General features: G+C 36.2%; 1 long non-coding RNA gene across 1 annotated transcript in view; it reads right to left on the bottom strand.

Annotated features, from left to right (window-relative positions):
• Window positions 1–348: 348 nt before the first annotated feature.
• LOC130144668 (uncharacterized) overlaps window positions 349–25,184 on the bottom strand; it is a 60,390-nt gene continuing 35,554 nt past the window's right edge. Inside the window, exon 3 of the long non-coding RNA XR_008820208.1 lies at window positions 349–428. This is a non-coding gene — a long non-coding RNA (uncharacterized LOC130144668). The remainder of the gene's footprint in view (window positions 429–25,184) is intronic.

Here is a 25,184-nt window from a genome sequence, read left to right as displayed (position 1 = left end):
AATCAACTTCTCTTTCTTTCTTTCTCTTTCTTCCTTTTTTTCTTTCTTTCTTTTTCTTTCTTTCTTTCTTTCTTTCTTTCTTTCTTTCTTTCTTTCTTTCTTTCTTTCTTTCTTTCTTTCTTTCTTTCTTTCTTTCTTTCTTTCTTTCTTTCTTTCTTTCTTTCTTTCTTTCTTTCTTTTTCTTTCTTTCTTTCTTTCTTTCTTTCTTTCTTTCTTTCTTTCTTTCTTTCTTTCTTTCTTTCTTTCTTTCTTTCTTTCTTTCTTTCTTTCTTTTTTCCCCCTTCATTTTATGTGAAAATCTTCACATATAAAGAAAATCTTTACTGCTTCATATCCAAGAGGACTAATTGGCCATATCCTTCTGCAATTGGGCAATGTCACATATGTAACATGAATTAGCAAAGTTGCAACTAAAGTCCAATGATCATCTGTAAATGATACAAACAACAAAAATACAAGATGAGATGTTCAGACTTCTTACATTTCATTATGTCGTTTTGGCAATGTAAAAAACCAAACAGTATCTCTGTAAAGGGTAGGAGTTTTAAACGCACTGGAGGGAATTGCGATACAGCCTCAAAGGGTGCAAAGATGGATTATTGCTGAGATGCTTTGGCTGCACAAAACTTCTTTTCATTTTCTGGAGATCCATCTCTTTGCACAAATAACATCAATGAGAAGCTGAGACCCACTCCCAAATTATAGCTTGTGCATTGTAAAAAACTCACCTGAGTCATTATCAGGAAGAGATTTAGAAGAAGCCACTACCCTTAGGCTGGATATGACCATCAACACTGGTCACACCAAATGGTCCTTTCCCAGTCAGAGAAAGCACCCTCTCCCCTCTGGTCCTCCTGACTGGAAAAGTGTGTTTGACATACATAGTATGGTCAGAGCAGTAGGGTGATTCTGTTGCCATTAATTTCTATTGCAAGGATCAAGACCAGGACTGCTCAGTAGGCACATCATCATTTGATTTGCATTATTCCTTATCCCTTTTCCCTCTTCCTCCACCCTCCCTTTTATCACTCTTCTGCTTCACTTTCTCTCCCCCAATCTCCTCCCAAATAACACACCAACAATTACTTTTCCCTCTTTGGTCTCAGTTTTGCTGCACCCATACCCAGATTTGCTAAGTCTCACACCACTACCTTGGCAGTCTTAGCCTTACATGGTTTTACTGAAAAGGTTAAACTGGTCTCTCCTGGTTCTGAAAGGCTCTGCACTCCAAAATGGAGCCCCTCACCATCCCCTCCAGTTACAGATTTTGTCCATATCTTGCACAACCCTTTCCTTTACCAGCGGTGCAATACAGACATTCTTCATGGCACTGTCTGTAGCTCTGCAATTCTGACATTATCAGACATTGGGCCTGCAGCCCCTCTCCTCTCCTCTCCTCTCCTCTCCTCTCCTCTCCTCTCCTCCCCTCTCCTCTCCTCTCCTCTCCTCTCCTCTCCTCTCCTCTCCTCTCCTCTCCTCTCCTCTCCTCTCCTCTCCTCTCCTCTCCTCTCCTCTCCTCTCCTCTCCTCTCCTCTCCTCTCCTCTCCTCTCCTCTCCTCTCCTCTCCTCTCCTCTCCTCTCCTCTCCTCTCCTCTCCTCTCCTCTCCTCTCCTCTCCTCTCCTCCTCTATTTCCTATGTCTCCTTCAGTTACAGTTTAACTCAAGAAAGAACCTAGTAATGGCCTAGTAACAACCTCTTGTCCTGGTTTCAACTGGGATAAGGTTAATTTTCTTCCTAGTAGCTGATACAGTGCTGTGCTTTGGATTTAGTATGAGAATAAGGTCGATAACACACTGATGTTTTAGCTGTTGCAGAGTAGCGCTTACCCTAAATCAAGGACTTTTCAGTTTCCCATGCTCTGCCAGTGATCAGCTGCACAAGGAGCTGGGAGGGGACACAGCCAGGGCAGCTGACACAGGCTAGCCAAAGGGATATTCCATAGCATAGAACGTCATATTTAGTATATATATTGGGGAAAAGTGTTCAGAGCCACTGATTGCTGCTCAGAGACTGTTTGGGCATCAGTCAGCTGGTGGTGAGCAATTGTGTTGTGAATGTTGTTAAGAGATCGGAGAGTACAAGAAGTCTTGGAAGACCACAACTGTCTGGATGGCTGCACTGGCTTAGGAATTGCTTAGATATTTGATTGACAGGTGGTAAGAAGAGCATACAAGAGGAGAATCACACTGTGTTTGCACTACGTTCCTCTGGCTAGGCAACGGTTATTGACTGCTTTTGGAGAGAAAGCGCTAAGCCAGGGGACCTTTGGGTCCCCTCTTGAGTTAACATTTTCAACATGAAGCCTGCAGCCATTTGATACACAAACAGTTATCAAGCAAAAACTGATTAAAAGCCAAACACAATAATCATGCAGTCATCCCCTATGGATGGCTATGCCCAGAGGCACTTTTTTCCTTCTTCAGCCATCTAATTCTGGGTGAAATTAACCATAAAGGTGATATCAACCTCTCCTTCTTAACTGGGCAGGTAGTCCTTTACATTCCTCTAAGATTTGTCTCACCTCCCTTGCAAAAATTCCATTTAAAAATAAATTAATTAAAATTGTTATTGACTTAAATATTTAGTACAAATGAAATAATAATTACCTGGGAAAGAAAATCATATTATTTATTAAACTGATACCTTCATATTATGGATAACTTTAATATCAAACCTCTGCTTAACTAAATAAATTTATTCTTTTGAAATATCTATATCTTTTCTCAGCTTATTAATAATGTTGATTCCTGCCCTCGAAATGCACCACACATTGCCAATTAGCTTAGAAAATTTGTTGCTGTTCAGGCATGTGTAAACACAATAGCTGATTTCCCCACATGCCTGGTATCACTTTGTTTACATCTCTTTCATATTCACAGGCACATATATATACTCATGAACTATAAATAGTAGATATCAAGAAAAATGCTAGTTACAGTATTTTTAATATGATCTTAAATAATAGTGTTTATAATAATGAATGACAATTTCAATTCAATCCATCAAAAATACGTCATTGTAATAAACTGATTATTCTTTATTATGAAGAAATTGATATAGCACAATATAGAAAAATATATGGTATCACTATTATTAAATCTTCTTTAAATAACTTCTTTATACAGTGATCTGCACACAAAAAAAGCAGGGTTATATTTGGAAGTGATGTGGAATGTACAATGAATCACGCCCCCCTACAGCCATTTGAACCACATTACACAGAGACAGACACCTTTATGCTGAGAACCCCATCTGACCTACTTAAAACTCATTTAACAGGATGCAAAGGACTAAAAACGTGTCTAAAGTATCCTGACTTGAAAACTGACAACTAACATAGAACAGTTGATAGTCCTGCACCCTCTCCTTTTAGCTCACATTCTTTCTTTGGGTGGCCTTTAGAGCTGAATCAATGGGTGTATATTATTACATCAAATATTACAAATGTAGATTTAAAATATAAGAACCATTAAGGCAAAAGGTTAGGGGTAATGAGTATTGCTAAGTGAGTATGAATATGACATTGTAGTGGAATTCCATTTTTTTTTTTTGTGACTGGGGACAATAACAGCAAGATTATACTTCTAAATGCTGGGAACTCACACACAAGAGGAGCAGGCCTTCAGCTGAAACATTAAGTAATAGAATATGGGAGCTTTTAAAGTGAAATATTGATTTTCAAAACCTATAATTAGGTACTTTGATTTATTTTCTAGGGATAAACATTAAGGATATTTCTTTCCAGATTATGACATCAGTATATGGGTATGCTTTGAAAGTATAAATTAAAAGTTCTTCAGCAAAGTGGTTTTCCCCTCATTACTTTGAAGCATCTATAAAAATAAGTACACATTTCACTAAAAAACCCAAATCTAAATAGAATACCTTTTTTTACCTTTCTTTACACTTTTTTAAATCTTATGACTTTTAGCAATACGAAACATTGAAACTTTCACTTATGCCACTAATTTTTCATTTTGACAGTTTTTCATCATAAATCTGGCATGCATGGATTACAATTTTTCCTCTTAAAATGGGAGTGATAGCTTTTGAAGAAAGTTTAAATCAATCTGAATAGTTACAAAAGTAATTTAGATTTAGGCATCCAAACCAGAAAGAGAGACATACAAAAGTATCTTGCAAAGCATTAGAGACTGATGTCCTGGCTGGCACAAGAAGTTTCATTTGTGAGACTTACAAAGATTATAAATTTTCTTTTGTAAAAAAGTGATGTAAGACAAATGACTGTCTGTAACATACATTCTGGAAAAGATGGATCCAGTTTGCCTGGCTCTTTTAAGGCTGATATTGCAGCTGTGATGAGCTGACAGCAGCAGCACAAGCAGAGTTTAAATTAACAGGAAGGGTGTGGGAGGGGGCATAAGGATTACAGAAGAATCCATTTGCTGGAAATTACAAATTCAAGCTATTACTGAAACAAGCCATTCTTACAGACATGCAGAATCTTTAAAACATGTAATTTTATCAGTATTTACTAGTCTTGTTTGCTTATTTGCGTTTAGCATGCTTTTTGTGATTCCCTTTTGGCAGAATGAGTGAATGTCAGCTTTCATTTTGAATTTCTGGCCCCTGTAATCAGTATAATACATATGAATAACCTACATTTCTCTGTCTTTCCTTCCTTGTTACTGAGACTGTTCTATTTTGTTTATATAAATGAATATTCATTAGGTCAGAGAAAGAGATTAACTTTATAGTTCACTGGTAATGGCATTCACTTTGAATATAAAAGATGCAGGTTCAAGACAGAGCAGGAAGACAAACTTCGGTCTCCAGTCTTCCTGGTGAGTCACATTTACACCTTTGGGTTAGTGATGGGTTAGGTTAGCCCTTGTTGCCCACCTATTTATATCCAAAATTTCATTTTGAGCTGGAAAACTTTTCAGAGAAAAATTGTGTTGGAATTTGAACACATATTGTGTAGACATCTAGGTTTTGATGTGATGCCCTATGTTACCAAAAATACACACTAAAAAATTCCTCGCCAACATTTTAATTCTTATCTCATCCTTTATTACTAGATCCTGTTACATCAAAAGGGTATGTTAACATCCTACAGAGTGTAGACCATATCTTATAGATTATTCCTGTAACAGCTTTTTAATTGGTACTCAACAAAAAGGAAAATACCATATGGAAAAAAAAATTGGGATTAAATGTTAATTAATTTTCTACAAAGAAATAGGACCACCTGAAGAAACATTTGCATGGTAGCCCAACTCATTCATTTATTTAGTCTGTAATGGTATATCTATGCTTTATCCCTTAACAGTATATCTATGCCATTTCTAGCACTCGTGACCCAGTTTTCTCCTAGCATTTGTTTGAAACCACCCATGAAATATCCCATTGTCATGCATACCAGTATATACTTTAGGAAGTACAAAACTTTGCTGAGATTATCTTTTATGAAAATATTGTTTTACACTTTCACATGAAAAATAATATCTATTTGCAGGGAAATTTTCTGGATGTCATTGTGAGGATTCTCAAAATTAGGGAGTTTGTTGTCACCCTTCTCACATTCCCCAGCAATACTCACTCCCCTAGCTTCTGAGAGAAACACAGCAAGACACACACTCATTTCTCGTATGTGCAATTTTCTTTTCTCCGACTTTTGGTAAATGCATACAGTTTATTGTATAGAGTTTTATTTAAGCTAAGACAGTGAGCTACCTTTATGTCCCTCCTGTAAAGTTGTTTTAAATTAAATTTCTCTTGAGTTCTGTATGCATTTTAATCTTGGGAGTGGTTGGTGTTGTTTGTTTATTTAATTAGAAAGAACAGAAAAACTACTGAAACATTATTCTATCAAGTTCTGCTGAAAATTAAAGAGAGTCAGGATCCTTTTACAGAATCTGATTTATTGATATTCTAGACTCATGAGTAAGCCCTGCAACATTTAAAATACTTGCTATTCTTCTCTTTCTTTTGAAATGGCATTTTCAGTTTTACTGTGTAAGAGGATTTTAGTTTGTTGTGCATCAATGTTAAAGCTCAGAACACGAGCATGAAAATATAATTCCAGAAGATTTTATAGTTCAATTACCTTAGATGCCTGTTTTTTCCTACTCCTCTCAGAACTGATTTGTTCAAATATTTATGAGGTGATAGAATTATTATCTTAAGTGTAGAGGGAAACCCTACTCCTGGTTAGATAAGTATAGTTCCTATTACAGTTTATAAAAACTTTAATAGGATAAGAGAAAGGAAACATTATCATTCAAAAGTATGTGTTGTTTCAATCTCAAATACACAATCAAGATAATTCTTGACAGGTTAAATTTCTAAAAGCGCTCAGATCTCAGAGCTTCATCAGTCCTTCAAGAAAATTCTTAACCAGATCCAGTGCACATGTACATTATATGAAGATAGACATTTAGACAAAATATGAATGCCCGTATCTTATATAAAATTCTGTCCCATACCATTTTATCCAATGTGACAGAATTAGTACTTGCTCAATGTAGATGGTTATGTACTTTTTATTATTGGTTTCTTACATATTTGGCAATCACTGAAAATCAATAATTCTTGAATGGTCTGTAGAGGCACGTTTCAAAACTGTAGTATGTTTTATAAGGCATATAGTTTTCACAAAAAATATATCCAGTAAAAAATTTTCCTATCCTCAGTCTCTTTCAGGAGTTCTTCAGTTTTATTCTTTCCTTATGTAGTTATTTAACTAATATTAAGGTTTTTCCTTATGATCTGTTTGTATAAACAAATATACACCAGAAAAAATTGTGTACTCCAACGGGCAGTTATGCCATCATCCACCTCAAGCATCTTGCGATACCAGGGATTTTAAGTCCCATTCTTGAGAATGAATCACTAAGCATTGCTCACCAAATGTGAGTGAAACCTTCACAACAGCTTGAACACTTGTCCCAGCAACAGTAAATTTATCCTTAATGAGGAAAATACGCTTGATAAATTATTTATATGAATTGCTTTATTCCTTAAAGTCCATTTCTTTTTTGATATATTCATTAAAAGATTGACTCAGATTTTTACAATTCTCTTTTCTTGTTCATAGCTTTATTTTTCCATTTTTCTAATCAAAATAAGGTTTGCCTTTATTAATCAGTGACCTCAATTAACGGCCACAGGCAACATGCTGTCCATAAGAAACAATTACTTACAGGCAAAAGTTAAAATTTCTTAACTCAACCTTTAACATCAGTTAAAACTGAAGCCATCACAAAGAACCAAGTCTGAGTGACATTGCCTGCAGTGTGTTACCTTCTCAGTACTGTGCCCATTGGTCAACAGCAGCTGGGTGTTGAAACACAAAGTTGAATTTCTTCAGGTTTTCATATTAGAATACACGAAATGGTACTAATTGTCATACTATGTATGTCAAGTTGTGCTTATATGGACACTAAAATTCAGGGTAGAAAATGATGAAAAAAAAATCCATTGAATGTGTATTCAACAAATATCTTTTCACAGCTAGTTGTAATAACTTACTAGGCCCAAAACTTGAAAGAATGGCAAATGACTGATGAATACACTGGTAGAATAAAACAAATCTCTGCTGGAGTAAAGCAGGAGCAATTGCAAATAGGTTACCTTCCAGTCCTGTTCCATACATATTTGGTATGAATCGATACCTGTGTATCAACAATCTGAATTGAACCTTTGACCTGGATTTAATTTAATTGGAGTTTGGACACTGACTGGGATAAAGCCACCATCTCTGCAGATAATCTAAATCTGGGATGTGAATTAGAAGCATTCAACAGGTATTAAAAAGATTAAGAACAATAATACATACAATAAAACCAGAATGGAACCCACTCCCAGGCTGGCTTTAAATCTACTTACAGTCTTTATAGCAATTTAGTTGACCTTCTTTCCACAGCAACTAGTCAACTTAGAGAAGGAAGTCTCCAACTTGAGTAGATATGATCTGTCTTGATAGGTTTCCAGGGATGCCTGCTTCTCTCTTATTCAGTTTAGGAAGGTATGGCTGATGAACTGAACTGCTCTTTCTGTTTTGACAATCATATTTCAGGGTGACAGAACACATTAAGCTTCTAAATTAGGCCCACTCTGTTTGTACATGTATATATATATATATACATACACCAGTGTCCTCATGTATATAAGCATATATACAAATATTTATAAATATATATGTAAAAGGTATAAAATATACCTTTGTTAACATGTCATAATTAGCCTTTCAGCATATTAGATTTAACAGTACTCCTACCACTTGAAATTAAACAATTAACAGTGTTATATACATATGTCAATCCAAACTTAATTCTGTTCTTTCATCTCCTGATGATGCAGAATACCCTGGAAATATGGCAAATGGCCAATTATGGACAGACTATGGTGGCTTCTGGTTGCTAATGCAAACCTTGTGAGAACTTTTGAACAGGAGCAATCTATGTTAGCCCCAAACTCAAACACTTAGCCTACTTTATAGCAATAGTACCACATGTGTTATAATTTTCATCCCTTTCCCTTACACTGAGGATAATATTTAAAACTATAAATTCTTCTGTTCATCACTAGGCTACCCAACCACCTCCCAATTTCTGTTAGAATGCAGCAGAAATTTATGGCCCCAGTACACTTCTTGTCTTGCTTTCCAGCATTACTTTGGGTTCCCCACAATGTGTCTTTCCCCCTGCTGCCTTCAATCACACCATTTCCTTGATTGAAAACTAAACCCAGAACAAAACAGAACTTGGGAGGGAAAACTACCTTATTTGACTGATATAGATAGATAGATAGATAGATAGATAGATAGATAGATACTCTCAGATACTGTAAATTTTGGGTTCAAATTCATTCTATTTGGAGAGGCTTGGAAGCATGTTTTCATTAGTTGGTTGGGGTTTTGTTGCATTTTGTTGCTGTTTTATTGTTGGGTTTAGGGTTTTTGCTTCTGTTTTTGCTCTGTGTATGTGAGCCAAAGGGCACTATCTCATTAATGACTTTCTCTGTGACCATAATTAGGGGTCACTAAGCCTATCGTGCAGTCCATGAGGGACAAAGGATTGCAAGACAATCTGAATGAATGTGTTAATATCTGATTAGATAGGAGTCTTGACCTTGATACAGAGAGGTGGTTTCATGCTCAACTATAGCAATATTGATACTTTACTGTAATTCTCTTGTAGAAATACACAGCATTTCAGAGTTTGAACTCAATAATCAGATGTGTTTGATCCCTATAAGTATATACCCACTACTACCACCTCTGAAGATCACTCACCAGTCAGCATTGTCAGAGTTTTATATACTTAATTGCAACAAACTCTGGCAAGTTCAGTCCATTATCATAAACTGTTTTAAACTTTAAATAGAATCTCATCCTTGCCAATTTAAATAAAAATAATAAAAAATAAAAATAAAAACAAAAATAAAAATAATTCCAGGATATTTTTCTAAATTATATTTAAAGTTTCTTTTTAAAAGACAGAAGGAAGATATTCAATTAATATAATTAGTAAGTTTTCCTGACATTTCTTCATATTTTCCTTCCTCAGAAAATGAACAGGTTGCTGAGTTTGTCATAGCCAAAGTAAAGCATTGCTCTATTCCCTCAGTTTTTGCAAAATTTTGAAGCTGTCACTATTTCCACAAAGAAAGTCATGTTGTTTTCTCCTATTTTCCAAAACAGTACAGGAAAATAATTAAAACAAAACCAGCAAAAGAATCTTTAAAATCTGTTCTCTATCAGCTACTCTAGTGATCAAGGAGATGGCTTTCTTCTACTGGAGAGTCATACCCTATAAGTAGTCATTTTTAATCAAGAATATGCCTCAGATCCTGACAGATGAGGCACTTCATATTTTTACGACAGTATTTTCTTAATATAAAATGATTAGGTACATACTGTATTGATTTTTGAGCCCTGCTATTGTAAAGATTTATGCACATGCTTCAAGCACTCCAAGTAGTCTCAATGACTTTGCTGGAAGTACTTAGAATGCATACAATTAAACACACAAGATCAATCTCTAGGATAATACATTGCTTTGTTTCACTCAGCTTTCAACACTGTTGTTGCTTTTGAGCTCTGCTAATATCTAAGACTTGATTTTCTTGCAGGTTTTCTTTTTCTTGAATTCTGCTATACATAGAACTTTTCTACAGCTAAGTTACCAATAAATAATCTGCTTTTACGAGTCTACGTATTTCTTCTATATTTCTATATTTCTTGGAATCTTCTTTATTCTTATTGATACAAAGAGAACACAAAGTCTAAGAAATCAACAGCATGAATACATACCACAGAGGCAGTCTGACTCCGAGTTTTTAAACTTTTGATGTCAGGCAAAGAAGCTACAAAATAATACTAATTTATTCTGTTTTCTTTTCTAACAGCCACTGGATTACACATGGCTAGGTTCCAAATGCTCAGTAACGTAGTACAGCAACAAACATGTTTGCTGTTTGTAATCAATGGAGAAGTTTACTTACCTTTAGTAGCAAAGCATATAGATGTATACATGCTCATATATTCAGATACATATTCATCATTATTTATTCAGCAGAAAACAGTATTGCAGTTACAAGATTTCAGTCATGCAACTTGAAATGCACTGTTTCAGCAGATAAGCATTGATGATTACTAAGATGTAGTAACATAAGTGCAATAGAAAAATAAATTATTGGTAGGTCTTGTATTTCTCACTCTTACCAGATTTGGGAGAAAAAAATTGTACTCCTTTCTAAACAAGTCACTAAGTATTAAATCTAATGATTAAAGATTAAATTTTCTGACATCTTTCTGAACATCATTCTGTATTGAAGTCACTGGCTACAATCAATGAACATGAATTATTTATTTAAAGATGTAGATTTTGCAAAGTTGAATTTTAAAAAATCACAGAAGAACATGACTCTTTGTAGTACCTGCCTATATCTCAGGCGCTTATTTGCATGGTTGCCAGCTAACTGGCCATGCCGTGAAATGTGTTTTCTAGAGACTTATTGTGACACAGCAAGAAATAAACAGTCATCATCTTTGCCATTTCAGTCAGCTTGGTCACACAAAACATTTCAGTCCAACATTATATTCTCTTTAGTCAATCACATTACTTAGTCACCTCAAACACAAAGCACAATATAAATTCTGTGGAGTTAGGGAGGTGTACTGGAAAGAGTATAAAATAGATTATAAGATTTTTATATTCTAATTATTTATTGAAATATAAGACCATAATTAAGGAAGTATTGTGAACACTTGATATGGCTATGTATCAGAACTAAAATTTGCCATGACTTTTTCAGTTATAAGAGAGAGCAACAATATCTTAATGGACATTTTAAACCACTGGATAGCAATAATTATGAAGCTGTTTCTGAAATATCATATTTCCATATAGTTCTGGAGTTACTGTGCTTATCCATGGAGAATGTATTAAAAGAAAATTCATATTGAAGACTTTGCTTCCAAAAAGAGAAGAAATTTCTTTGTTGCTTGCAACAAAATCTTATCTTAGATATATCTTCATGTTTCCCTTTAAACCAGTAGAAACACTGCATGTGCTTAAAAGAGCCAACCTTGTGCCAGATTTAAGACTAAGGATTTGATTTTTGCATTTTTTAATGATGGTATTGCTGCAGCATCAGTTTTTATCAATTGTACATATACCCCTATTAAATTGTCCTCAGAAATAACAAATTATAAGACTAATCATACTGCTATCAAAGTCATCATTAAATCATTACCAACCTAGTTATGGGTAACACTAAGTCCAAAAAAGGAAGAAGCTTTCCTGGATTTTCCCTTTTTAAAAATGTATTTGTGTTTAATTTAGAAATAGCATTTCCTAAATTAAAGCCAAAAAGAGATCTCCTTTTCCTCCCAGATCAACATTAAAAAGAAGGTGCTATAGGTCATCACATATGCCTTTATAGTGCAAGGAAAAGATGACCCTCCTTCCGTGGTTTTAATGATCCACCTTTAACCATCACAAAAGCTAACAGGAGGGCAGATGACCTCATTAGCATAGTTCAAAATTTAAAGATTTTCTTTCACCAGTTAGTTTATATATTTGGAAGAAGCACAAATCCATTTTCATCATAAGAAACAAGTACGAAATGTAACTCAGAATGTTCTACTTCCAAAGTAAAGAGTCATGGTATCATGTAAGCTTAGAAAAAGTTTAAGAGGAGATCTTGTCCACTGCTCCTTGACCAACAAGGTCCCATGAGATTCCCAGGCATCACTAGCTTTAGAATTGGAAAGTTATTCCTTTGTCATCATCACCATTGTCTTTTCCTTCTTCTGCATAATTTGAGTTTCTCTCATTACATATTGATCCATACTTTTTTTTTTCATAGCAGCAGTAGACATCAGGAATAAGTAGTTAATTTGTGAATATCCAAAAACTGTTACAATGTTTCATTTCAAGCTCTTCTTCTTTAGGCTACCTAATACCATAGCCACCAATTTTCACTGATGTCCAGTCTGTTCATTCAGATGTATTTACAGGGAAAAGAAGTGTGAAATTTTGCATATATTTTTACTGAATTGCCTCTTAATCTTTGTTTCCAGCCCTTTTCTTACATCTGTCAAGACCTCTTTGTGTTGCACTCCAGTCCTCCACCATTGCTACTGTCCTTCCCAGTCTGCCTTTACGTAGAAATTTAGTGCAACAGAAAGCAAGTCAGAAATAAAGCCAGAAAAATGAGTTCCAAGACAGAACCTTGAGTAGTATCACGCAATATATAATTTTGGTTTTATAGTGAGTGATTAGCAACTCTTCTCTGTTTCCCTCATTTGCTTATAAGGTTTAACACAGAATAGACCTGGAATTCAAAATATGTGATAACTGTTCTTTGTTTAAAACATTTGTTGCCTTGTCTTGGAAGGAAACTAAATTAATTTGGCATAATTTGTTCTTGACAAACCATGTTGGTATTACTTATCTCCTTGTTATTGCTATATACTTAAGAAATATTTTCCCAGTTGTCTGAAAAGAAGCCTTTTTGCCTGAATTTTCTAGTGTAATGGGATATGGCATGTGTCCCCAAACCTCGTTACTCACAATTTTCTCACTGCTTTATCATTTTACATTAATCACCACTAATGACAGATAGAAAGTAAAGCACAGGTAAAATCTGTGCTCAACTCACGGACCATTTAACATTACATTGAAACAATCTTATATATACTGCTTGTGTTATTGTTTTCCTAATAACATGTGGTGTTTCTTAGGAAAAGCTCCTTATTTTTATGTTTTATAACACATACCGTCTGTTGGTGCAGGGATTTGAAGTTAATTGGTTAACTGTTAGGAATGTTAGGTCATATACTGTCATATTAGGGATGGGGATTTATCTCACCTAATTACAGAATTTAAAAAATGTGGCAGCCAGGCTCCCTCTATAGGCACTGATGTGAGAGAGGCACTTCTCAAGAGACTCAGAACTTTCACATTTACACCTCAATTGCTCATCTCCACTGACTAGAGAAGTGATTTTTATATGTTATTTGATGAAAAGGTCAGAGAAATTAATGCCAAGATGTAATGTGAAAGGTAGTACTTAGCTAATACAAGATCTAATTGGTGATTGGAACTAGATGTACCATTTAGGCATTCCTAGCCTTCACGTGTCATTTTGAGGGAACTTGTAAGGCTTCAAAAAGTTTCATTAAACTCATAAAAATATTCTTTAACTTGCTAAAAATACAAATACCCTTGAAATAGAATGAAGAAAGTATTTTTTTGACAATTCATTATGAAAATCCAGTGGAGTTAATTTACAAAATATTCAGAAAACGGAAACAAAAATTCTCATTATTTATTGTAACTGCATGTGTATTTTCTGTACTCTGTGTCGAAAATTTGCTCTTAGGTCTGCAATTCAATTTTAATGTCCATTCATGTGTTTGCATTTTACATGATATGTCCCTACTTCAGAGAACTTTGACCTTGAAATGTCAATATTAGTAAACCACAAGGACTTAAATGTATATTTTTTATACAACACTGCTAAAACATTTGTCTGTGCTCCTTAGAGGGCTTCACAGTTATTTCATTACTTTGGAATGAAGGATTAAAATACCCTTCATCTTCTCCATGGCACTATTCATTTGTATTCAGTAATAATCTGCAGCAGTTCTGCAGGAATCATGCAGAATACACTTAATCATGATTTGTAATTGTCTCCAACACACTGTCATTTTGCATTCCAGAAACATACTGTTTCTGGAAAACAGAAAAATACTGTTCATAGACTTATGCATATGGGACAAGAAATAAGATTTCCTTTTAAGATAGTAGGTACAAGACAGCTGTTTACAGTGTAGTTTGATAGGGTTACCAGGATTGGCAATACAAGGAATTCTGTTAAAATTGATACTGTAGGACCATTTTTTAAAAATAAAAGTTTAGTACATTTTGAATCTACTGCTTTAAAAATCTTCTTCCTAGGGGGGAGTCTTGAAATGCCCACCAGAATTTAAATCAAGATCCCTTTGGGATGCTGTGCCAGACAACTCTGTTCCTCTTCCTTGATGCATTTATTTTTGTAAAACTTGCAATATATTATTAATACATTATATAAAGCAAGAAAAGAGGAGAAAAGCTATTAAAACATTTATGCCACATGAAACTTACATATTAAGTATATAGAAGTATCAGAGTTCTGCTTACAGTGATTTTTTAAGGTTTTCCCACTAGAAGTTCGAGAGAAATCTTTTAACTAGTAGTCCTGCATTTGCATCAGCGTTTTATAGTAGCTTCAGTTACTGCTTTCCACTAGTTTTTGTAATATACACCAGTCTGTAGCCTTCATGATGTTACTTAGAGAATACAAATACAAATGCCAAGTATCTGATATGCACAAATAGAAATGCCCAAGTATCTGATATGCACAAGACCTGGTTTTGACATTTGTAACAGAAAATGCTTAAATCACATAGTCTTCAAAGTATACTTAGATGTATTTTATGCATTTTTACCAGTGTCATGGTTTAACCCCAGCCGGCAACCAAGCACCACACAGCCACTTGCTTACACCCCCAATAGTGGGATGGGGTATAAGATCGGAAGAGTAAAAGTGAGAAAACTTGAGGGCTGAGATAAAGTCAGTTTAATAAGTAAAGCAAAAGCCTCACACACAAGCAAAGCAGAGCAAGGAATTCATTCACCACTTCCCATGGGCAGGCAGGTGTTCAGCCATCCCCAGGAAAGACGGGCTCCAGCACGTGTAATGGTCATTTGGGAAGACAAACACCAGAATGTTGGATGTCCCCCCCTTCCTTCATCTTCCCCCAGCTTATATACTCAGCATGACATCATATGGTATGGAATACCTCTCTGGCTACTTGAATCAGGTGCCCTGGCTGTGTCCCCTCCAAGTTTCCCGTGCCCCTCCAGCCCTCTCGCTGGCAGGGCCCAGGAAACTGAAAAGTCCTTGACTTAGTATAAACATCACCCAGCAACAATTAAAACTGTCAGTGTCCTATCAACATTATTCTCACATCGTTGCCAAAAGACAGCACTGCACCAGCTACTAAGAAGAAAACTAACCCTACCCCAGATGAAACCAGGACAACCAGTTCTTTATTAAAAATTAAGGCAAAATTCACAGGAGAGGAAACAATCCCTCTAGTATGTGTTGTTGCAGATAATTGCTTTGGATGTTTTGGTTTATACATGTCTATTAAGGACTTGATTCTCTTGTTTTGTAGTTGTTTCCACCTGTGCAAAACAGGTATCAACTGCTGTCACTCTGACTAGAAATTACTTTGCACAGAGGCACACCAGAAGAAAGCAGGCATATATTACCAGTATGAGGTAAGTTGGATTACAGTGAAACCACTCCTGGAGTAAGAAAATGTTGGCTATGGATAAAGGTGTCATGATGTAGCTTATTCTGAATTCAGGTTCCTTTTTGTGCAGGTTTACATTTACTTTGTGCCATCAGATCTGTATATATGAGCCTGAGACTACAGGCAAGTCTGGACTACATTTTTATAAATGTTTCTAAATGTTTAGGAACACCTAATGGTGTTCCTAAAGCAGACATAGTCCATCACGAGAATGTATTATCTATTTTCCCTTCAAAGACACTTTGACCCAGTGTTGTAGCCTTTACTCATAACCTTAAAGGGATCTTTGCCTTCATAAGAAGCGAAGAATCAGAGATAGTTATTTATTCTGGTCCATTTGGTCCAAGAGAAGATTAACTTTGCCTCTAAACTGACTTTCCTTTTTTTCTTTTTTTTTTCTTTTTTTCTGAAAGAATGTTAATTGAAGGAAATTAAAAAAATAAGTAAATTACTTATTTACTGGTCTTAAATCCAGGCTGATACCTTGGAGGTTATGCAGTATCTTGTAACTAACAGGTTACAAAATTTGACTTGGAAAGCTGGTACCTGAATAAAAGTATGGATCTTCTGCTTGCCAAGAAAAGAAAAAATATTGTATATTAGCTAGACAACTATTTTACCAGCAATGTAGTTAATTTATAAATGTATATTTCATATCTATGACTTCTAAGTTATCTTTAAAAGCATCTACAACTTAGCAGGCATAAAATTTATCTCTGCATGTGGTAATAAAACAAGAAGCTCACCTTAGTTAATGGCTACTCCCTCCCTGTTTCTGCAGAGGCTATCTGAAGACAGTGCTTATCTGAACATCTCTTTTCAAGAAGAGTACTTTTAGAAGGGTGGTTATCTATGATGTTGAACACACAAAACCATGGAGTTTTAATACAAAGAAGAGCAAAGAAAAAAATATCAGTTATAATAGAGTACAGTCAATGCTTGCTTGTTTAAAAGCACTAACTCTTATATGTGGAAGAAAAAGTGAAACATCAAACTCAAGAGCTTTTAAGGTTTCAAGAAAGAATAAATTACATGAGAAGGAGCATTTCATTATGTAAGTGAAGAGCGTATTACAGTTCTTGCATGAAAAAAGGGTTAGAACGTCACTAACATCTGGCTCCACAATTTTGTTGGATTTTTTGGTTTTTCCAGTAAAGAATTTTTCCATTTCATATTTGAGAAGCAAGGAGATGTAAGAAGTGAACTTATGATAAAGGCTGTAAGAGAAGGACGGTGAGTTATAACTCATTAACAATATAAAATGCATTCAGGCTCGTAACAGGATGATTCTATAACCAAGAAGTACTTTTGCCTGAATGCTCTCTCCTAAACAGCTCATGCGGTGTGAAGGAGAGTGTCTTTTTTTTTGCTGGTCATTTTTGCAGAGTTTTAGGAAAAATACTGAAGCAAAGTTAATTCCAACCTTTTGACGGTGTCTAGGAGCTCATGCACAACACTTTTATTTATAAATCTTCCCAGCCCCTAGATGCCCTGATTACTTTTCAGCAACGTTGTTCCGTAGTTTTCACTGCAGCCATCGTTCAGGAATCTTTACTACCTGCATATCTTGGAAAACCAGAACAAATAAATTCTCTGCTTTCTTTATTTTCTACCTTACAAAAATAAACTTAAAATACATACTATTTAATGGGGCCTGTCTCCATGCAAGCTTTTCACTATCAAAACTCCCCAGGTTTAAAAATGTTTAAAAAAGTATGTCAGAGGTTTGGAATAAAAAAGGAATGGCATTGACTTCCTATTTTTCCTGAAATAAATAAATGAAACAATCTCTTTTTAAAAAGAGACTGATGTTACAGGCCTGCACATGTTTCTGTTTACAGTTAAATCTGTGCAATGAAATTGTTGATATTATCTAAGTTCACAATAAAGACCTGAGCTGAGATAACAGTTACAGAAAGTTGGAATCAGGAACTTTGAACAAGAGCTACTGGCCAAGACAGGTAAACGGAACTACAAATTGTATTGGTTGATCTAAATGGGGATGATATATAAGCAAAAGTTTTTCTTATTACTGTGGAAAATAATAATAAAAGGAAACATATCAGAATGGACTAAAGGTCTTTAAGATTTTTCATCCTGATTTTTACAATTAGATGCTTATGTTTACTAGACAAAGCTTCGGTATACAAATGAGGAACCAAATCCTTCAAAAGCCTTTCTCATACCCTTAAGAATCAGATTGCCTCACTCCAAACAATTGTTATAAGTCTTAAATCTAAATAGCTGCTTTTTTTCATATATCCTTGCATGCATTATAGATAATGTTTCTTGTAATTTTTTGTAAATGCAAAATACACAAACACAAAAAAAACCCCATGAAAATTACAATTGTTACTAGTTCCCTCCCTAAAAAAAAAATAGAATGAAAGAAAAATAAAAAGAAAAAAATTATAATTGAACTGCTTCATACAATTAGCAACTGGCTATTCTAAGTGACAGAAAACAGAATGAAAGCTGAATGAACGTAAGAGGCAGATGCTGATCTTTTAACTGATCTGCATACAATATTGTTCTACACTGATAGACTTATTGTGCAGAAATATAACCTAGCTCTGAGAAATCTTGTGTGTCTGCACAGTACACACTAAATCTGGATGGCCACATTAGCTAGAACATGCAGCAAAGTTAACAGAGTCTATTTCTTGTCAGAAATAATTGACCTGTGAAAGGTACTACAACAATTCAGCTGCCCTGCTGCTGTAGCGGGTTATTCAGAGGTATCTCTTTAATAGCACAGGTAACAGAGGCAGCTCACCGACACAGCAGTTTTTGCAGGAGTCTCTGGGTTCTTCCTCAGGAAGAGAAATGAGCTGATATGAACCTCATGAAGTTCAACAAGGGGAAGTGCAAAGTTCTACAACTGGGAAGGAACAACCCCATGACTAATGTATAGTGGGGGCCATCTAGCTGGAAAGCAGCTTGTCAGGAAAAGACCTGGGGGTCCTGGTGGACACCAAGTTGAACATGAGCCAGAAATGTGTCCTTGCTGCAAAGAAGGCAATGGTGTCCTGGTCTGCATTAGATAAAAGTACTGCCAGCAGGTCGAGGGAGGTGATTCTTCCCAGCACTGGTGATGCCACACCTGGAGTACTGTGTCCAGTTCTGGGCTGCCTGGTACAAGACAGACATGGACATGCTGGATAAAATCCAACAAAGGGCCACAAAGATGATTAAGGGACTGGAGCATCTCTCCTGTGAGGAAAGGCTCAGAGAACTGGGACTGTTTATCCTGGACAAGAGAAAGCTCAGGGGGGTTCTGATCCATATCTCCAAATACCTGAAGGGAGGGTGCAAAGAGGGGAGAGTCAGGCTCTTTTCAGTGGTGCCCAGTGGCAGGACCAGAGGCAATGGGCACAAACTGAAACTCAGGAGGTTCTGTCTGAACATAAGAAAACACTTTTTTACTGTGATGGTGACTGACCACTGGTGCAGGTTGCCCTGAGGTGCTGTGAAGTCTTCCTTCTTGGAGATATTTAAAAGCCATCTGGATATGGTCCTGGACAATCGGCTTTAGGTGACCCTGCTTGCATTGGACAGTTGGACCAGATGACCTCCAGAGGTCCCTTCCAACCTCAATAGTCTGTAACTTTGTGATTCTTTTAGGAAATCTAATTTGTAAACAAATGTATCATTTCAAGAGTTATCCCATGACATCCATTTAAACATATTAAAATGAAAACTTCTGATTGTTTCTGGTTTCTTTTCCAGAACTTCTGGAGCTGGGGACTATGATTAAAGATTGAAGTTTGGTCTGGATTTATGAACAAGAATGTAGCCCACAGAAAAAAACCTATCTATGTTTCCACATGCCATGAGAATTAAAATTCAAGCTTTATTTTCTGCATTCATTATTTATTTTTAAACATTGACTATTGTCTTGGCTAGCACAGCTCTTAGATGCAGAACGTTTTGCTATAGGATAAGTATAGTAATTTGCATCATACTTTCAAGTTCAAGATGATCCCATTTCACTACAGTAAGGACTGTTTTTGTGATTGTAAAAATATATGCCAAACATTTATTTGCTCAATTTTTCACAAAATATATCTAAATAGAACAAGCAGAAATCAAAGACTCAAAGAGATATTTATTGGCTTTTTTCAGATAAAGCACTCAAACTCTTGTACTTAATTTCATGAGACTCTCCTGTGATATTTGTCCCAATTTGCTCCTCTTTGTCTGTCTTCTAGTACCCATCTGTGTTCCATCTAACACAACAAGACAAGTCAGTTTGATTATAAAGATGAGATGTGAATTGGATCTCAAATAGAAAATCTTTCTTCATCCAGACCCTTTTCTAATGTAAAATGAATAAATATTATGCATGTTCATTAATAGAGGATGCTATTATTATAGCATTTATTTGTAATTTCATCAGAAAGATAGAAAATAGCCTGATCATATGATCACGTACATGAAATGTATGCAGTGTAACACAGGATCTTCCCCCCCCCCCCCCCCCCCCATTTCCTACAGAATTTGTCTGTGGTAGGAAATCTACTTTGCCTGTGTTTTTATCGATGTAAAAAATCAGGCTATATTTCTGGCTCACTGGCTCTCTTCTTTTTCCTCAATCTACCTTTCTTTTCCTTCCTACATCACCTTTTCTTGTCTGCTACTACCTAGTTTTTAGAACCATGTGATCCTTTACCCTTCAGTAATTGAGAAGGGCATGTGAAACACTGAAACCATCCCTTGTCATTGTACAAGAAAGCAAGCAAGTAAGCAAAGGGAAATATAACTATGGTATCAGTTTCCTTCTTTGATTACTGTAAAAAATCAGAAAAAATTAATAAATATAAACACCTGTAAAACTGAACATGGAAAATTAAACACCTCTGCTTTTTATTTCTTTCTGTAGTGTTCCAGGGAGGGGAACAGGTCTGCAGTATTAGCTCTACAGCTGTTTCCTCCATTTGCTTCCCATAAGACTCTGTAACACATTTTGTCTCATCAGTTTAACACGGTAGTCCACAACTGAATGCTCAGCACTTAGTTATACTTGTTTTTAAGCATTTTTCTAAGTGGTGCCTAGTGCTGATACACACTTTAGATCAACTGTGACATCTCTGCTTATGACTGCAGGGCCAAATTTGTGGCATGTGTAAAGCTTGAGCAATTGTGCCTTTTGACTGAATGCAGGGAAGAGTTACAAAGGTGAAATTCTATCTCCAAATTAGGTTTAAAGTGTGAGTCTATAATACAGCAGTGCTTTTATCCATTCAACCCTCTCACCCCTAAGAATCCTGTTGTTAGTCTGGCATGTGAATTGTGCAACAAAGCCTACCCTCCATTACATTACAGATCCCAAATTAAGCTCACATGACCTGAAAAGATGTGAGTCAGCTCTTTGCACCAAACAATGAAGTTCAAGCCATCCATGTACAATCTAATTATTCAGGATGTACAGGGCAACTCATCTGACTAAAGACATCTGTTGAGAGCTAGATTCTACTAACCAGGACTATTAGGTTACTTCTCCAGACTTAAATCTTTCTAACTAATCAAATGCCAAGAATATCTAGGGACCTACTTATAATATTAGTAATCATTTTATTAGTTTTGCTCCTTTTTTCATTCAAATTATATTTTCACTCACTACATATTTTGTATGATCCATTTTTTAACATGCTAATTCCTTTTAAGGAGATGTGGACACTGGAAAAAAAGTAGAGAAATATAAACAATAATAATTGCATGTGCATGTGTGGAACAACTTGCATAAAGGACAAAAAGCATATTATCCCCATAATCTCAGTGCTGATTTGGAAGTCAAAAATAAAGTTGACCTAATTTTCACAAAAGATTTTACAAGGAGATGGCTATTTTTAAAAACCAGTAGGACCAATAAGACGTGGTACTTGTGCTATAAGCATAAATAAAACTGTTTTTCATACATCAATAAAGCAAAATAAAGCACACAATTCTCTAATTCTCCTATTAGCACTGTCCAGCAGCAGGAGTTGAAAACCCTGTATTAGAGGTTTTCTGTGTTACCAGTGTTCTCCACAGGCACCTCAAAAATTCATGCACAAGAAATGTACCCACTCCCACCTTAGTTTCCCAGTTGCCAAGGTTTTTGAGGATGACACTATAAGGTGAGTACTCTAGCCACTGAATGCTGACAGTACCACCAGAAGATAGATTAAATAAAGGTTTCTGCTTACAAAAAACAGTGTAAAGCCATCTTCTTGTGCAGGTGAATGGGATTAAAAAGACATCCAGTCATGTCAGTTTAAAGACTGATCTAAAATACCAGTTACTTACAACAGACTAGGCAGGAAAGTAACTTACTAGGATATGTCGTGTTGGCTTTTTTCCTGTAATTTAAAATATTTTAATTAAATAAGGTGTCAACCTTTCTTAGAAGACCAGCAAACTAAAGAATAAGAATAAACTGAACTTTAGATGTATTGCAGTAGTGAGAACAATATAAACCACTAAAAAATGTTTTTTAAACTCTCAGGAAACATATTTAATTGCTACTGTTTTCCAATTGAAATTAGCAAATCTGTGTACTCAGGCCTACATTATTAATTTATAAGAATAATCTTTAGACTGTTTGAAACAGTGCTTGAATTTCCTTTGAGTGAGGAGCAGGTTAACTTAAGATCATTCAGGAATTCCTCAGTTGATTGTTCATATTTTAATGTCCATACATCTACTGACATCTTACAAGCAACAGTATACATGACAGGGAGCCAACACAATAACCCCCCGCAAACATTTTCAAGATATATTCTGTAGTCAGAAACTTTATATCAGTAATTCATACCTAGAAGAATTTATGTACCATGAAAATGAATAGAACTTCAGCTGAAATCAAATGTTAAGCCATCTGCAGAAGAAATGTGTAATTTCAATGTTTCTATTGTTATTCAACAAGACTCAATGAACAGCCCACCAGCAACATTATGAAATTCAGCAGGGGCAAATGCCAAGCTCTGCAAACCCCAGGAAATTTTTCCCATTACAGGGAGAAAACAGCCCCTGCAACAACACTTTCTGGGGATGGAGAAGCCATGAAGCATCTCTGCAGGAAAGGTCCTGGGATGGAGGTGGACAGCAAGATGAACACGAGTCCATGGTGTGTCCTGGCAGCAAAGGCAGTCAACAATCTCCAGGCTGTATGAACAGTGGAGTAACCTGTAGGTTGAGGGAATAACTTGACTGCCTCCACATGGCACTCTTCAGACATCTAGATACAGAATACAGTTTCTCACAGTTTTTCCTGACAGGGAAGACATGGACAAACTGGCAGCAGCTCATCAGAGGCCCTCCAAGGTGGTGGGGGCTGGAGCACTTGTCCTGTGACAAGAGACTGGTGGAACTGGGCTGGGCCAGCCTGGAGAAGGAGGCCTCAGTGCACCTAACAGACCCCACAGCTGACACAAGGGTCATCAAGGAGGTGGAGCCAGGCTCCTCACAGAAGTTCAGGGAGAGAAAGAAAGAAACAACAGTTGTGTATTGAGACAAGACAATTTCAGACTGGATATAAGAAGAAACTTTTTCCTTGTGAGGACAGTAAGGCAGTGGTGCATGTTGCTCTGAAAGCTGTGGTATCTCTGTTCTTGGGGGATTTAAAATCACAACTGCACCAAGCTGTGAACAGCCTGGTCTTACCCCATAGCTGGCTCTGCTTCGGGCTGTGGGGTGCCCTAGAGATCTCCTGAGGTTCCTGTCAGATTCTTTTATCCTTTGGGACGATAGAAAACAAAGCACTGGAATTATTCTGTGATCCTGTATTGTGAGATAAAGAAAAATGGAACAGGGAACCACAGAGTCACTGGAGCTTAAAGACAGAATAAATAAGACTAGAAATAGGGTAAATGACATGCATAAATGGTTATTTTCATAACGTTAGAGAGAGAGAGACAGAAATGAATACAGATAATTACATTTAGAATTTTGCAATATATTTGAAGTACTCAGCACTCACCCAAAGAAATACTGCATATTTTCTAGTGTGAAATGTGCTCTATGATTGCAAAAAATTATCTTGTTTTCAATTTCAGTTCAAAGTTATGCATTGTACTCCCATATGGAGATGTGCCCAGTGTTGAAGGCGTTGTAAGAGTATATGATTTCTAAAAAATATTATTGTGTTTTATCTGGCACAGGTCCTCAACTTTAATTAGTTTTCCTCTGTCCTTTTTAGTTATCTAATTTTTGTAACTGAAATTTGAGCTACATGACTGTCTGAAGACCAGTGGACCACAACAGATCTGACCTTTTAAAAAATACAGTAGTTTATTGCATAAGAACCTGTGTCTTTTTAGCATGGAGGGGAACATAGCTTGGCAGGATATCAAGACTGATTGATCCTGGAAAGATTTTGGGTTTTCTTGTGAACAGTTGGATTGGTAACACAGACAGATGGATTGTTACTGTGAAGAGTTGGTATGTTGCTAGGGAGAGTTGGAATGGTATGCCAGACAGGTGTCAAATTTGTGAACTGGTGTTCAAAATAGATGTTGCACTATCTACATATATATATATATATGTATAGGTATGGACAATGGATGTGTATACATATATACATATATATGTCCATTGCTAACTTAACACTCAGCTCTATAATCACACCCACATTTTCACTGCATCCAGAAGGTAAAGGCTATGTTACTAAAGGTATCTTTTCAGAAAAGTAGGACAGACAGAATTCAGAAGATGAAATTGTATATGCATATGAGGATCTGCACCAATTCTAGTGTGTAGTGAAATCGTAATCAGCTCTTGTTATGATGCCTTAATTATCACTTAAGGTAGTATAGATGTCATGCAGCATGTGAACTGACTTCACTATGACACAGCTCCACAACTGAGGCACAAAGACTACTGCACTCTATGTAGCACTACAAAAGGCAAATTTTGGCTGATGGTGGTGATTTTTTCATGATAATGAGAATAAAAACAAATCTTAAAACATTTTCCCTTCATACCTCCCTTCTTTCTGAGCTCAACTTTACTCAAAAATTCTCTACTTTTTCCCTCTCAGTGGCACAGGGGGGTGGGAAATGGTGGTTGCAGTCAGTTCATCATACATTGTTTCTGCTGCTCCTTCCTCTGCACTCTCTTCCTTTTCTCCAGTGTAGGGTCCCACCCATGGAAGAGAGTCCTCCAACATGGGTCTTTCCCACGGGCTGCAGTTCTTCACAAACTGCTCTAACATGGGTCCTTTCCATGGGGTGCTGTCCTTCAGTAACAGACTGCTCCAGCATGGGTTCCCTGTGGGGTCACAAGCCCTGCCAGCAAACCTGCTCCAGGGAGGGCTGTCTATGGGGTCACAATCTCCCTCACACATCCACCTGCTCCAGCATGGGG

Source organism: Falco biarmicus, chromosome 2 (genome assembly GCF_023638135.1).
Source record: "Falco biarmicus isolate bFalBia1 chromosome 2, bFalBia1.pri, whole genome shotgun sequence".
NCBI lineage: Eukaryota > Metazoa > Chordata > Aves > Falconiformes > Falconidae > Falco > Falco biarmicus.
Note: the sequence above shows the minus strand (reverse complement) of the source record. Positions and strands in the feature narration are given on the sequence as shown.